The sequence below is a fragment of the Sarcophilus harrisii genome, chromosome 4, assembly GCF_902635505.1.
Source record: "Sarcophilus harrisii chromosome 4, mSarHar1.11, whole genome shotgun sequence".
Classification (NCBI taxonomy): domain Eukaryota; kingdom Metazoa; phylum Chordata; class Mammalia; order Dasyuromorphia; family Dasyuridae; genus Sarcophilus; species Sarcophilus harrisii.
The window spans coordinates 205,650,207-205,664,599 of NC_045429.1; positions in this window are offsets into that span (position 1 = coordinate 205,650,207).

Here is a 14,393-nt window from a genome sequence, read left to right on the forward strand (position 1 = left end):
TATATTATATTATACTTGTTGAAAGCATCTTTCCTCTTGTTTATCTCAATGCATCTTACAATGACATAATTTGTATTCTTCTAAAGAATGAAATAACACCTAACATGCTTTAAATGACCTGAAACAGTCAATGAATACTTCTGTCCAGGATGGAAGCCTAAAACCCACATATCCACTCCAGTGTAAACTTGAAAGTTACACTAAAACAGATAATTGTCAAGAAATACAATTAAAAACTACAGTACATGATTTCTTCCTAAACAAAAAGTCAGTCAGAGGTCTATAACAAATAAGAAATGAAGCCTGCATCCAAATCAGTGCCAGCAGAGGCAAATAAACCTCCCAGTGAATGAAACTAGAGGCATATATAGTCAGAAAAGCTTTGTATCCAGAAATAGGAAAAGCAGTGGTCTATCTAATAGAAAAGTCCAAGGCAGATAGAAACTCACAAGAGCTTTGATGCTACTGTGAACCTCAGAAAATACTTCATTTGTGGCAGCACATAGACCAGAACCTCCCAAATTCAAAGCAAGATACCTGAGATTCTGTCCTGAGATTCTTGAGAGGACCTTGAAAATCTACATTGAATCATAAAGATTCAGGATGGCCTAAATGGAGTTTAGGTAACCATAGGAACCCAGATCACAAAGAGTGAAGCCAAGTAGGATCACCAAGTAACATATCCCAAAAGCATCATAGACAGATAGAATCTGACTCTAACAACTCAATTCAGGAAATAAGATTGTAGAGATGAATAAAGTGAAGAAGACACTCATGACTTTGAAGAACTATTATAGCTACAGAGAAGGAGAAAGGAACTCTGCAGTAAAAGTAAACAGAAGTTCCAAGGAGAAACAAAAAGTTTGCCCCCAAAAATACTTAAATACTTAGAAATAATAAATAAAGGATTAAAAGTGAAATAAAATTACTGAAGAAAAATGACTTGTCCAGTACCACATATTTAACACATATCTGAGATCACATTTGATCTCAGGTCTTCCTAATTTTGAACCCAACTGTAATTTGAGAAAGAGGAAAAAATGTCTCTTTGAAAATCTAACATTTTCTAACTGTTTGGACATGTATACTTATATTGTATTTAATTTATACTTTAACATATTTAACATGTATTGGTCAACCTGACATCTGGGGGACGGAATGGGGGGAAGGAGGGGAAAAATTGGAACAAAAGGCTCGGCAATTGTCAATGCTGTAAAATTACTCATGCATATAACTTGTAAATAAAAAGCTAAATAAAAAAAAATGTCTTTTAACAAGGAGTAAAAAAAAAAAAAAAGAAAACCTAACATTTTCAAATGGCGTTGAGAGAGTTGAATTAGAAAAACAGAGTGCTGGAGGTGAATAGGTCTGTTTGGTAAGTCAGAAGAGTGGGAAAAGAAAGGAGTACCAAGAGAAGAATATAATAGTGTTTAAAAAAGGAAAAAGGATATAAAAGTTGTGATTCCTCAAAACTGGGGTTTGTGGGAAAAGAAAACAAATATAGAAAGACCTGGAATGTGTTATGGGCCAGAACTTGAAACAAGATGCTAAGTCATTGGAATTGACAGAGACAATGCTTATGTACTTAGTTCACACCTTTAAGAGCATTCACACATTAGTTCACACATAGGAGTTCCCACCTTCAGAGAGCATTTATAAGCTAGAACCCTCAACTTGAGACTTTGGGAGATTCAGAGCCAGGGTTCAGTTGGGAGATTCACAAGTCAGAAGGACAAGTCCACTACAGGAGGAGCCCACTAGAGGAGGAGCCCACTAGAGGCAGCAAGACAGATTCATTCTATATTCCACCTTTCTGCTGTCTGGAGGCTTTGGATTCAGAGAGAAAATAAAGGATTGGACTCTAACAGCTGGCTGAATTTGCTTTTACTCTGAACTGAAATGAAAACTGCTCCCCAGAAGCCCCCCCAGAAACGTGCTCCCAGAGAATGATTATACTTTAGAGAAGAGAACATTACAGGAATGGACATCATATGAACCTCTCTTTTCTGAAATAGATAAAAGATTAAACACGTGCATACACACACAATTTAATATATAATGAACATGAACCCATTAAGGAAACAAGCACAGGTGACAGTCTCCATTGGTGAAAGTAATTTCTTCATTAGTATGAATGAAATCACAGATTAAATAAAATATATGTATTTTATAGAAATAATTCCACCTGTCACCCTTTTCTCTAACCTAAAAAAAACCTATATAATTACTGAATATCCATTTTTCCCTGGGAGTAAAATAAAAATTTAAGTCATGGTCACTAACATCATAGAACTTGCACTCTATTTGAGGAAACAAGTGTAATAAGACATGAAACAATTAAGCAAAAAAAATAAAAACAAAAAGAAAACAAAACTCAAGGTTATAGATAATTCAGAGCTAAATTATATGAAAAGGCTTTACTTTTTATAGATTAGAATAGAGGGAAATATAAACATGGACAACAATAGGGAAAATTCATAGACAAAGTGAGCTTTAAAAGATGCTTTGGATTTGAATCATGTGAGGAAAGGGAAAGATCAGTGGATGTAGGTATAGAAACCTGGAATTTTTACTTGTTTCATGACATTGAATAACTAATTCAAACTCTTTACCTCAGTTTACTTATTTCTACAATTGGGGTGATTACATAATACATGTAATATACCATATATGGATATCTGTGTATACACACACATATATAAATCAATAAATTAATGAGCATTTTAAAATACATAACTGTACTTACTACATGCAATTTAGCAAGGACTAAATTCTGAATATATAAAGAAAGGCAAAAACAATGACTTTATTTGCAAGTAACTCACATATAAATGTGAAACAATATATAAATAGTTCTGCAAATACAAATGATATATAGAGTATATGAAAGGTAATCTCAGCAAAAGGATATTGAAGTTGTGGATGATGGAAAAGGGATCTGGAATATGAACTGAACTTTGGAAGAAGCCAAGGAAATTAAAAGGTAAAGGTGAGAAGAAAAATACTTTTGAGTTGGGCTTATACAAAGTCATAAGGTCTAGAGACAGACCCCATCATGTGAGAAACAAATTAGTTAATAAGCTGGGAAATATAATGCACATAAAGTAGAGTAAAACATATGAGAATTAGAAGGGTAGGGAGGGACAAGGTTGTTAAGTATTTTACATTTTAAACAAAGGACTTTATATTTGATCCTGGTAGTCATAGACCTCAATAAGTGGAGGAGAGGAGAGGAAGGGAAATCGAGGGATGGCATAATCAGACTTGCATTTTAGAAAAAATTATTTTGACAGCTGAGTGGAAAATGGATTAAATAGGGCAGAAATTGGATGAAGCTGTTGACACCACGTTCTTCCACCAATAAAATAATAGATCTAGTAATAAGAACAATAGCAACAAAACCAATAATAACATGGTCAATACTTGAATTAAATGAGACAGACATAAATAATTCAACAATTAACAAAAGGAAATTTACTCAGAAAAGCAATAGTATATTTTAAAAGAATAAGCATTAAAGATAACCAAAGTTAATTTATTTTAATTACCCATCTTGGTCTGTCAGCCATTCATTTGAGTCTAGCTGAAGCTTGTTCTGACTATTTAATATTTTGTCAACTAGGAAGTTGTTGTGGTCAAAAGACAGTTTTTAGTTCAGTGGCCAATAGAATCTCAAGGATGGGTTTAATACTTTTAAAGGAAAACTAACTTGAATAGGGATGGATAAAGACAGTACATTTACACACACACACGTATATATACAAATACATGAACACACATATATGCATGTACAATACACATATACATACATTTATATATAATTAGAGTGGTTTATTTGGTATAGAGAATTGTCAATGAAGAATTATCTAACATGTACAAAGTAGTCTCTCTATATAAAAATTTTAGGGATTCTTATATGTTGAATATATATATTTATGTACATCATATAGACAACATGTAGATGTTTATTTCAGGTATACATAGACATACATGTATATATATATATGCTGTTTGTAAAGACACATCTATATCTATAACTATGTATATATGAAATTTCCTTTGTAATTTATAGGCTTGGAAATTGACTAGAAAGATGAAAAGTTAAGTGACTTGCCCATAATCCTTTACCTAGTATGAGTCAAATGTGGAACTTGAAACCAATTTTTCTGACTCTATAAATAATAACTTCATTCAATTATGTAAATAATATGTAGATATATATAATATACATTTATATAATATATAATATATATATATAATATACATTTATGTAGCTCTAACCTAAATATATCTTTCTGATAAAAAATATTTTTGGCACTCATCTACATGGGAATTAAAAAAAAAAGAGTAGTTTACAAGAACTAATAAATAGTATGGGTGTTAGACAAATCTGATATTGTAGGAAGAACACTCATGAAATGCGAGTGTGAAGAAAAGGAAGACAACAAGCATAGTTTTTTTTTTTTTTTTTTTAAAGGCCCTTTACTCCTTGATCTTACTTATTGAATCTATTTTTAACCTAAGCGTATACAACATTATTACATTTTTTTTTCTTTTATTTGCCCAATAATTTCTCTAACAAAATCCAAAAAAAATGGATATTTCTTTTTATTGAATGATATTCTTAATCTTAGGCTACTTCCCAGAACTTTATCGTTATGTTCAATTTTCAAGTTTTTCTTTAGGACAGATCATCATATAATCATGGATTCTTAGAGAAGAAATGTTCCTCAGATGTCAATCAATCCTATATGTCAGCAAGATCTCCCACTATATCATTCCTGACAATTAATGATTCTATACTTGAAGATCTACTATGTTTCAGGCTCTGTGCTGAATACTTTCACAAATATCTCATTTGATCATCACAACTATATTAGGGAGATGCTATTATCATCACCCATTGTAAAACTGAGGAAATGAAACAAAAATTGACTGATTGGCTCAGGATCAGATAATTAAGTGTGTCTGAGGGTGAATTTGTATTGAAGTCTTTCTGACTCCAAAACTAGTTCTTTAACAGTGATTAGACATTGTACCTGTTTTTCATTCAGCCTCAGTTTCTTTATCTTTAAAAAGGGTATATACCTCACTATTTGTTGTGCCACATATTAACAACAACAACAAAAAAATCCTTTGTAAGGAAAGCCCATATATTCAAAGGAGTGGAATGGCTGATTCAGTCAGTCTTGAGCACCTTGAGCAATCTTGGGGAAGCAGACAGGGGATACTTCAGTTTAAGTGCCTTAAGTACAGCATTTAGTAAAAGTACCACATTTACATACTTATCAATTCTGTTTACAAATAGCTGTTCCATGAAAGTCACATCAGGTATACTTGGTCTGGTTATGCCTGTCAATCTATTCTAGCTATTATCCAACCTGGAGTGGGTGTATGGGGAAGAATAAGAAGGGAAATTTGTTGAATTAGGTGGTCTTAAATTGATTGGATCTTCCCTGAAGGATTTGTGAAAAGAAATTTCACTGGCAATGACTGTGGTGAGGGGAATTTAAACAGTGAAAAGAATAGAGAGGAGAAGAGGAAGTTTCTGTGAAGCAAGCTGCAGTTGCTGAAATTAATGATCACTGTAGGGAAGGGCAGAAATGGGGGAGAGAATCACCTCAAGGATGCTAAAGGAAAAATAAATATTAAAATAAATTTGAATTAGTCTGAATATAAAGGGAAAAAGGATATAAAATTAGTGGTAATGAGAGTGCTGTGGAATGTGTAAGAAAGGGAAGGAGCAACATTTTTTTTTTTAAATGACCAAACATATAACATTAATTAGGTAGACAAAGACATACACGGTTAAGACTTATAAGACACAGAAACACAAGAGTAAAAAATGACACATAGGCTTCAGGAGAAGAGATATATCACACAGTCAATAATACAACGATCATAGTAATGGAAATGATTCAAAAGAATATAAAAGTATTAGGGATTCCATCTTGATCAGACTATGTGTGTGGTCCTGTGTTCATTTCTACAATTTAAAAGGGACATTGATGGACAGTCCTATTTCTTGAAGAAAATAGCTAAAATAGTGACATTACTCAAAGCTATTTACTAGGAAAAGTGAATGATGGAGAGATTTTTTTGCCTTTAAAGGGGGAAGACTTAGGAAAGAAGAACATGGTAGTGATCTTATTGTATTTTAAGAGTTATCATAAAGAAATTAAGTTTTGTTGTAATTTACAAGAAGTTTTGTTTGGCTTTAAGGTACATAAGAAGTTTATAAATAAAATTTAGGAAATTTTCCCCCTAAGTCAAGTTGAAATCTTTAATCAATAGTGGTTTAGAGCATTTTTTTCATATGACTATACATATTTTTTAAAAAATGGAATGATACTACTTAAAGAAATAATTCTCATTGATAAAAATCTTCAAATATAGAATGGTTAACTGTTTGTCAGAAATCACATAGTGGGGACTCTAGCTGAGATAAAAGGATTGATTAGATGACATCTGAGGAACATGTCTTCTCTAAGAATCCATGACTGTATAATGAACTCTCTTAGAGGAAAGCTTTTTTAAAAAAATTATTTAATACACATTGATTTATGAATCATATTGAGAAATGAATATCAGAACAAAAGGGAAAAAAGCATGGGAGAAAGAAAAAAAAAACAGAAAAATGAGTCCAAGTTAATAGTTCTTCCTACAATATCAGATTTGGTTTAGAACATTTTTTCATATGATTATACATATTTTTAATTTCCTCATCTGCAAATTGTCTGTTCATACCCTTTGACCATTTATCAATTGGGGAATGACTTGTATTCTTATAAATAGGACACAGTTGTTTCTATGATTTAGAAATTAAACTTTTACCAGAAATACTGCCTGTAAAGATTTTCCCCAGCTTTGTACTTTCTTTTTAATCTTGTTTCTGTTAGTTCTGTTTGTGCAAAAACTTTTTAATTTAATGTAATCATAGTTGTCCACTTTATTTTCATAATGTTCTCTAGTTATTCTTTGGTAATAAATTTCTCCCTTCTTCAAAGGCCGAATAGGCAAATTATGCCTTGCTCTTCTAATTTGTTTATGCTATCATCCTTTATGCTAAATCATGTACCCATTTTGACCTTATTATGGTATGGGGTGTGAGATGTAGGTCTATGCCAACTTTATGATGTATTATTTTTCAGTTTCCCCAGAAATTTTTGTCATTAGTGAGTTCTTATTCCAGAAACAGGAATTTGGAGATTTATCAAATACTAGATTGCTATAGGTCTTGATTATTGTGTTAAATGTATCTAGCCTATTCCACTGATCCACTGCTTTACTTCTTAGTCACTATCAAAGGGTTTTGATGACTGCTGCTTTATAATTTAGTTTTAGGTTTGGTACTACTAATCCAAATTCCTTTGCACTTTTTTTCATTAATTCCCTTGATATTCTTGCCCTGTTCTTCTTCCAGATAAATTTTGTTATGATTTTTTCTAGTTCTATAAAATAATTTTTTGGCAGTTAATTGGTATGGCACTGAATAAATAGATCAATTTAGGCAGAATTGTCATTTTCATTATATTATCTCATCCTACTGAAATAATATGAGCAACTGATATTTTTCCTATTGTTTAAATATGACTTTATTTGTGTGAGAAGTGTTTTATAATTGTGCTCATATAGTTCCTGGGTTTGTCTTGGCATGTAGAAACCCAATATTTTATTTTGTCAATAATTATTTTAAATTGAATTTCTCTTTCTATCTCTTGCTGATGGTCTTTGTCAGTAATATACAGAAATGTTAATGATTTGTGTGAGTTTATTCTGTATCCTTCAACTTTGCTAAAGCTGTTAATTATTTCCAATAGGTTTTTGGATGATTTTCTAGGATTCTTTAAATGTATTATTATATCATCTGCAAAGAATGATAGTTTTATTTCCCTCATTGCCTATTTTAATTCCTTTAATTTCTTTTTCTTTTCTTATTGCTAAAGCAAACATTTATAGTACAACATTGAATAATAGTGGTGATAATGGGCATCCTTGTTTCACCCCTGATCTTATTGTGAATGTGTTCAGCTTTTCTCCATTTAAAATAATGCTTGCTCTTAGTTTTAAATAGATATTGCTTATCATTTTAAGGAAAGTTCTCTCTATCCCTATGCTCTCCAGTGTATTTAATAGGAACATGTGTTGTATTTTGTCAAAAGTTTTTTCTTCATTTATTGAAATTATCATATGATTTTGCTTGGCTTTGTTATTGGTATGGTGGATTATGGTGATAATTTTCCTGATATTCAACTAGTCCTACATTCCTGGCATAAATCCTATTTGGTCATAGTGCAATAGCCTGCTGATAAGTTGCTGTAATCTTTTTGCTAACATATTATATAAAATTTTTGCAACAATATTCATTGTGATGAATGGAGGGGGATTGATCTGTAATTGTATCTCTCTGTTTTGGCTCTTCCTGGTTTAGATATCAATACTATATTTGCGTCATAGAACGAATCTGGCAAGACTCCTTTACCTGTTTTTCCAGATAGTTTACATAGTATTGGAATTAATTGTTTAAATGTTTGATAGTGTTCATTTGTGAATCCATTTGTCTGTGGAGATTGTGTCCTAGGAACTTCATTAATGGCTTTCTAAAATGGGACTATTTAAGTAATTTATTTCCTCGTCTGTTATTATGGGCAATTTATATATATATATATATATATATATATTGGAAATATCCATCCATTCCAAATAGTTTGTTGGATTTGCTGCTATACATTTGGGCAAAATAGCCCCTAATTATTGTTTTAATTCATTTTTAATTGGTGATGTTCATTCTTTTTATTTTTGATGCTAGTGACTTAGCTTTTTTCTTTCATTGTTCTAATCATATTAAGCAAAAGTTTATCCATTTTGTTGTTTTTTCATAAAACCATAGATAATTTTAAATATTGAAAAATTACAAAATTTTGGGTTCCATATTTTTCTCTTCCTTTCCCTCCCTCCTCTAGATGGCAAATGATCCAATGTATGTTAAATATGTGTAATTTTTCTATGCATATTTCCACTATTATTATGCTGCACAAGGAAAAAAAATTAGAAAGAAAACAAAATGCAAGCAAACAACAACAACAACAAAAAGAGTCAAAATACTACGTTGTGATCCACACTAAGTTCCCATAGTCCTCTCTCTGGGTGTAGATGGCTATCTTTCTAGTAAGAGCATTGGAACAGGCCTGAATAATCTCATTGTTGAAAAGAGGCATGTACATCAGAATTAATCATTGTATTATCTTGCTGTTGCTTTATACAATGATCTCCTGGTTCTACTCATTTCACTTAGCATCAGTGCATGTAAGATTCTCTAGGCCTCTCTGAAATCATCATTTCTTATACAACTATAATATTCCATAACTTTCATATACCATAATTTATTCAGCCATTCTCCAAATGATGGTCATCCACTTAATTTCCAGTTTCTTGGCACTACAAAAAGGGCTGACACAAACATTTTTGCACATGTGGGTCCTTTTCTCTCCTATATGATCTCTTTGAGATACAGGTACAGTAGAGACACTACTGAATCAAAGAAAATGCCCAATTTGATAGTCCTTTGGGCATAAGCTCTTAAGTTTAATAATTAGTTCAATAATTTTCTTAGTTTCAGTTTTATTACTCTTTCCTTTGAGTTTCAGAATTTCTAATTTGGTACTTAATTGGGAATTTTTAATTTGTTCTTTTTCTAGCTATTTTAGTTGCATGCCTAAATCATTTATCTCCTCTTTCTCTATTTTATTCATATAGGTATTTAGAGATATTCAATTTTTCCTAAGAATTGCTTTGACTGCATCCCATAGTCTTTGGTATGTTGTCTCATTATTGTCATTCTCTTGAGTAAAGCAGAAAGCTTCTTAAACAGTGGGTTGTGACCTCATAAGGGGTCATGTCATTGAATGTGAGGTGGTGAAATTATGATTTATCATCAGTAAATGTTTGATTTGTATATCTATTATATATGTCTATATAGCTGGGCTCACATAAAAATTTCTTAGGCAAAAAAGATTATGAGTCAAAAAAGTTTAAGAAACCCTTTCTTTGAGAAAAGCTTAAAAATTAAACTTGATGATAAAGTTCTAGGAGGTGCCCTAAGGTCAAAAATAGGATTATTAAATAAAAATAATTATTCAGATTTGATCAAATATTGGGCAAATAAAGGAAAAATACATAAGAATACAGTATACACAAATGAAAAATGATTTAATGAGATAATATTCAGGAATAAAGGGTCTTTTTTTTTTAACTTTACTAATCTGGTCTTAAGAGAGTCAGTATATTCTGTTCATAAGATTTTATTGAATCTTTTCTATGATAGGAAATTTAGACAGTTTATGCTTTGTGGGTACTATCTTCAAGCATAGAGGGTTACTTCTGGTGCATAATAATGAACTGGTGGAATTGAAGGTCGCTCAATGAAAAATAAATTGTGGGCTTAAGAAGTAAAATAAAAAATATCGTCATAGATGTGTATAACATCTGTATGACATGTGTATGACAGAATCATATAGTGAGAGATAACTAATGGAAGTCCTTGTCTTCTGCTGGAATTAATATATTATCAAAAGACAATCATATAACCTAATATTTATATAGTTTTTTAAGTTTAAAAAAATGCTTTATATATGTTATTTCATTTTATCTTCAAGAATTCCAAAAGGATTGGTTGATTGATTGGTTAGATGGTTGATGTATTTCATACTTAAAAAGGACAAAAGTGACATACTATGTTGGTGTTAAGATATAGTGTGTCTGTGGTTGATCAGATCAATATGAGCTTAGAAGACTCTACCACAGGATGGTCACAAATAGTTCATATAAACATTTAGAGCAGAGATATCTCTAAATTTGTGCATCTCATTTTTCTTTTGAGCTAGTATAATTATGTTTTATTCAGAGAGAATAACACTTCCTTTTATGCAAGTACACCATGTTGGTTCAACCAATGTCATCTCCCATGTCTCATAACTGATTCCAAAGTTCTAGAGAGAAACTTTGAGACTGCCCTTGTGTGAGTTTACATTAGACAAATGTGCTTTTGGAATTCAAACAATGCAGCCAGAATATCAGAATTGTGTTCTCTTCAGGAGAGATTAAATATTTGGCAGTTCAGCTCAAGAAAGGACTTCATTGTTCAATACCATTTCTTACCAGACAATCCCCAGAATCTTCCTAAAACAATTCAAATGAAAGTCATTCATATTCCTGGCATGGCACTGCTATACTATCCAGATTTCACAGGCAAACAGTGAGATCATCACAAAGACTTCATTTTTAGTAGGCAGGCCAATGCTTTTTTCCTCTTTCCTTTGGAGCCTTCCAAATACTAAGCTAGGTCTGGCAATGTATACTTTGTATACTGCAAAGGTAAGTTACCTTATCCCCAGCATTCAAAATTTCTCCATTTGCTATAAATAATGGTTCCATATATAGATGGTATGATCGTGGCTGGTGTGGAACTTCTGTTTTCTTGTTGTTTATTGTCAGTCCATAATTAGCACAAGTAGCAGAGAAGTGATCCATGCTCTGTTGCATCTCAGACTCAAAGGCTGGATCGAATAAACAATTATCTGAAAACAAAATGTCATGTGCCTATTTTCCTTTCACTTTAGTCTTGGCTTGTAGTCTGTTCAAGTTAAAGAATTTACTGTCAATGTTGTAGCTAAAGATGCTATTTTCATTTTTATTGAAAGAATCTGACAATATCAGTGAAAACATCATGTTAATGCATGGAAGCAAGCATACAATCCTGCTTCATTCCATTGGTAATGGGAAAGGCAGGAATGCCATCATGGAATTGACACATAACAATGAAGTTCTCCAGGCGACCAATTTTGCCCTGATCTTCCAAAAGCTCTCTTTACTGGCATTTTCAAATTCCTTGATCACATCAAGAATATTATGTATAGACCTCTGTTCTCCTCCTGACATCTCTTCTGAAATTCTCGGGCATCAAATACTATACTGATTTTTCCTCCACCTTTTCTGATCACACTGCCTCTAGGATAGATGACCAGGTGAAAGATCAGCCTTTTAAAGAGGACTCTGGCAAAAATCTTTCCAGCAGTGACTAAGAGGGAGACTCCCACTGTGATTGTCATAGATCAACTTCTTTCTTTTTCCTTTATAAAAATAAACAAGGAAGGCATTCTTGAACTCTGGATGATCTCCTCTTATGATATAACCTAAAAAAAAATTAAGTCAGATTTTGAATAAGCAGAGGACATCCTGACTTGTAAATCTAGCTAGAATAAAATCAGTACAAAAGCTTTGTCACATGAGAGAAGCTTAATGACATTGAAAACCTCTTCTTCAGTTGGAAGTTTGTCTAGAGAGGAATCAATTACAACCTGAGTACATAGTCAATTATTTCAGTATTGATTGTTGATGGGCTGTTGAGAAGTATTCAGCCCATCTCTCCTAGACAGGTCCTTATTATTAATCAATGTCTCTCTATCAGCACTGAATATTTGAGATACACTATAGTCTTTTGGCCCATAAATAGCTTTCAAGGCATCATAAAAGCACTTGGGATTGTTGCTATCAGTAGAAAGCCAAATTGCATCTGCATGCTTACTGAGATAAGAATCCTGCATTTCCCTAAGCTCTGCTTGCTGTTTGCTTTTGATGGACTTAAATGTTGCCAACTCAGAGATAGGCAAAGTATTTTGCTGAAAAATCTTGTGGAGTTCTCATTTTTTGTTTAGTAGCTTCTGAATTTTCTCATCATTATCAAACCAGTCTTCATATTTGTGGATGCTTTGGCCCAGATGAGTAAATACTGTCTTTTATATCACATCTCAGAGAACTGCTCATTCCTTTTCTGCTTCACTGTCAAGCATGTGTTGGCTGAGCTTTACCTCCATCTAATTAAAAATCTGTTCATGCATGGAAAACTACTCTACTCAGTTAACATGAAGATTTGCCATGAGACTCTAGTTTTGTTGAATAAAAATGTTTAATTGTCTAGCACTCTGCACCATGCATCATTTTAGTGATTCTCATATCCTGTCTGTCTGTTCTCCTTACAGTGACAGTCTGTCAAATGCCACTATTTGGTGCAAGGGTTCATCCACAATGTTTTATTTCATTTAGGTAAATGAAAGACAGTGTCAGTGATAAGAATGTCACGTGACACACATCTTCATTGGTAAATGACCATTGATGTTTATGACTTCTTGCCACATATGATGATCTGTGTCTATTCTGGAATTAAAGTCACCAAAAATTACAAGCATGTCCTCTTTCAAGCACATTGATAATGAAGGTCTCCACACCTTCATGATTTTTTTTTCTTTGATCTCATCCAGATTCTTCATGGTGGAAGCATAGACACTGATGATAAAGGCATGACACTTGCCTTCAAGTGGCAATCACATTGTAATGAGCTTGTTTTTACTCCTTTTGGGGGCACACAAGCTTGTTGACTAGATTAGATCTCATTGTGAAATTTTTACCATCTTTATATTTCCACTATTGTGATCACTCCAGAAAGACATATATCCAGTTATACCTTTAGTAAGCTGGCCTCAATTTGCCAGCCTTGCTTCACTCAGAGCTTCTATTTGGATGTGATACTTTCTGAGTTTTCTCACATCAAGAGCTGTGTATCTTTTAGATCCACCTAATTTTTTGTTATCCATAAGTGCACATTCTGTGTGCCATTGGTGAGTAAAATCATCTTTGCAAAAGTTTTTTTGTGCATTTTCTGTGTTTTGACCTCAGTGTAAGATCCCTGCACAGAGCAGCAAGCAAATCAGGGTGAGTTAGGTCAAGCAGACAATTTTAGGGCATCTTTTCTAGCCTTTTCTTCACATCTGATAGTGTGTAGTAAAATTCTTTAAAAAGGCTGCTCAGAAATGCAGAAGACTAATGAATACTACTGGGGCTTCATCACTTGCTTGTTGCTATAGGACTTCAAGTTAGGTAAAAATTGTAAAATGTTGCAGAGTCAAGATTTCAGAGAGAATCCAGAAAGTTGGCTGAACTCTTCCCCAATTTCATTTAGAAACAACACTAACTCAAACTTTTAATGGATTTTGGAGTGACAGAACCAACAAAAATTTGGAGTGAAGCAATTTTCTACCTTAAGATGACTTAGAAGGACTTTAGGAAAAAGTCTGTCTCACTTGGGTGGATAAGGAGCATATCTCGGTGCATCTGTAGTGCAGATCTAGCAGGAAGCTTTTAGCTATGTCAAAGATCAGCAGTGGAAGGCCCTTGGTCCAGCTCAGCCAGTGAGTGGCTCAGAAAGCCATCTGTAACCCCTCCAGTATCAGTATAGAAGGCAAATTCCAAATCCCCAAATCTCTGCAAAACAGTCCAGGCCAATCCAGCACAATGGGAAAGCTGCCAGCATTTCTGGCTCCAGCTCAGTAAGCCAGTGA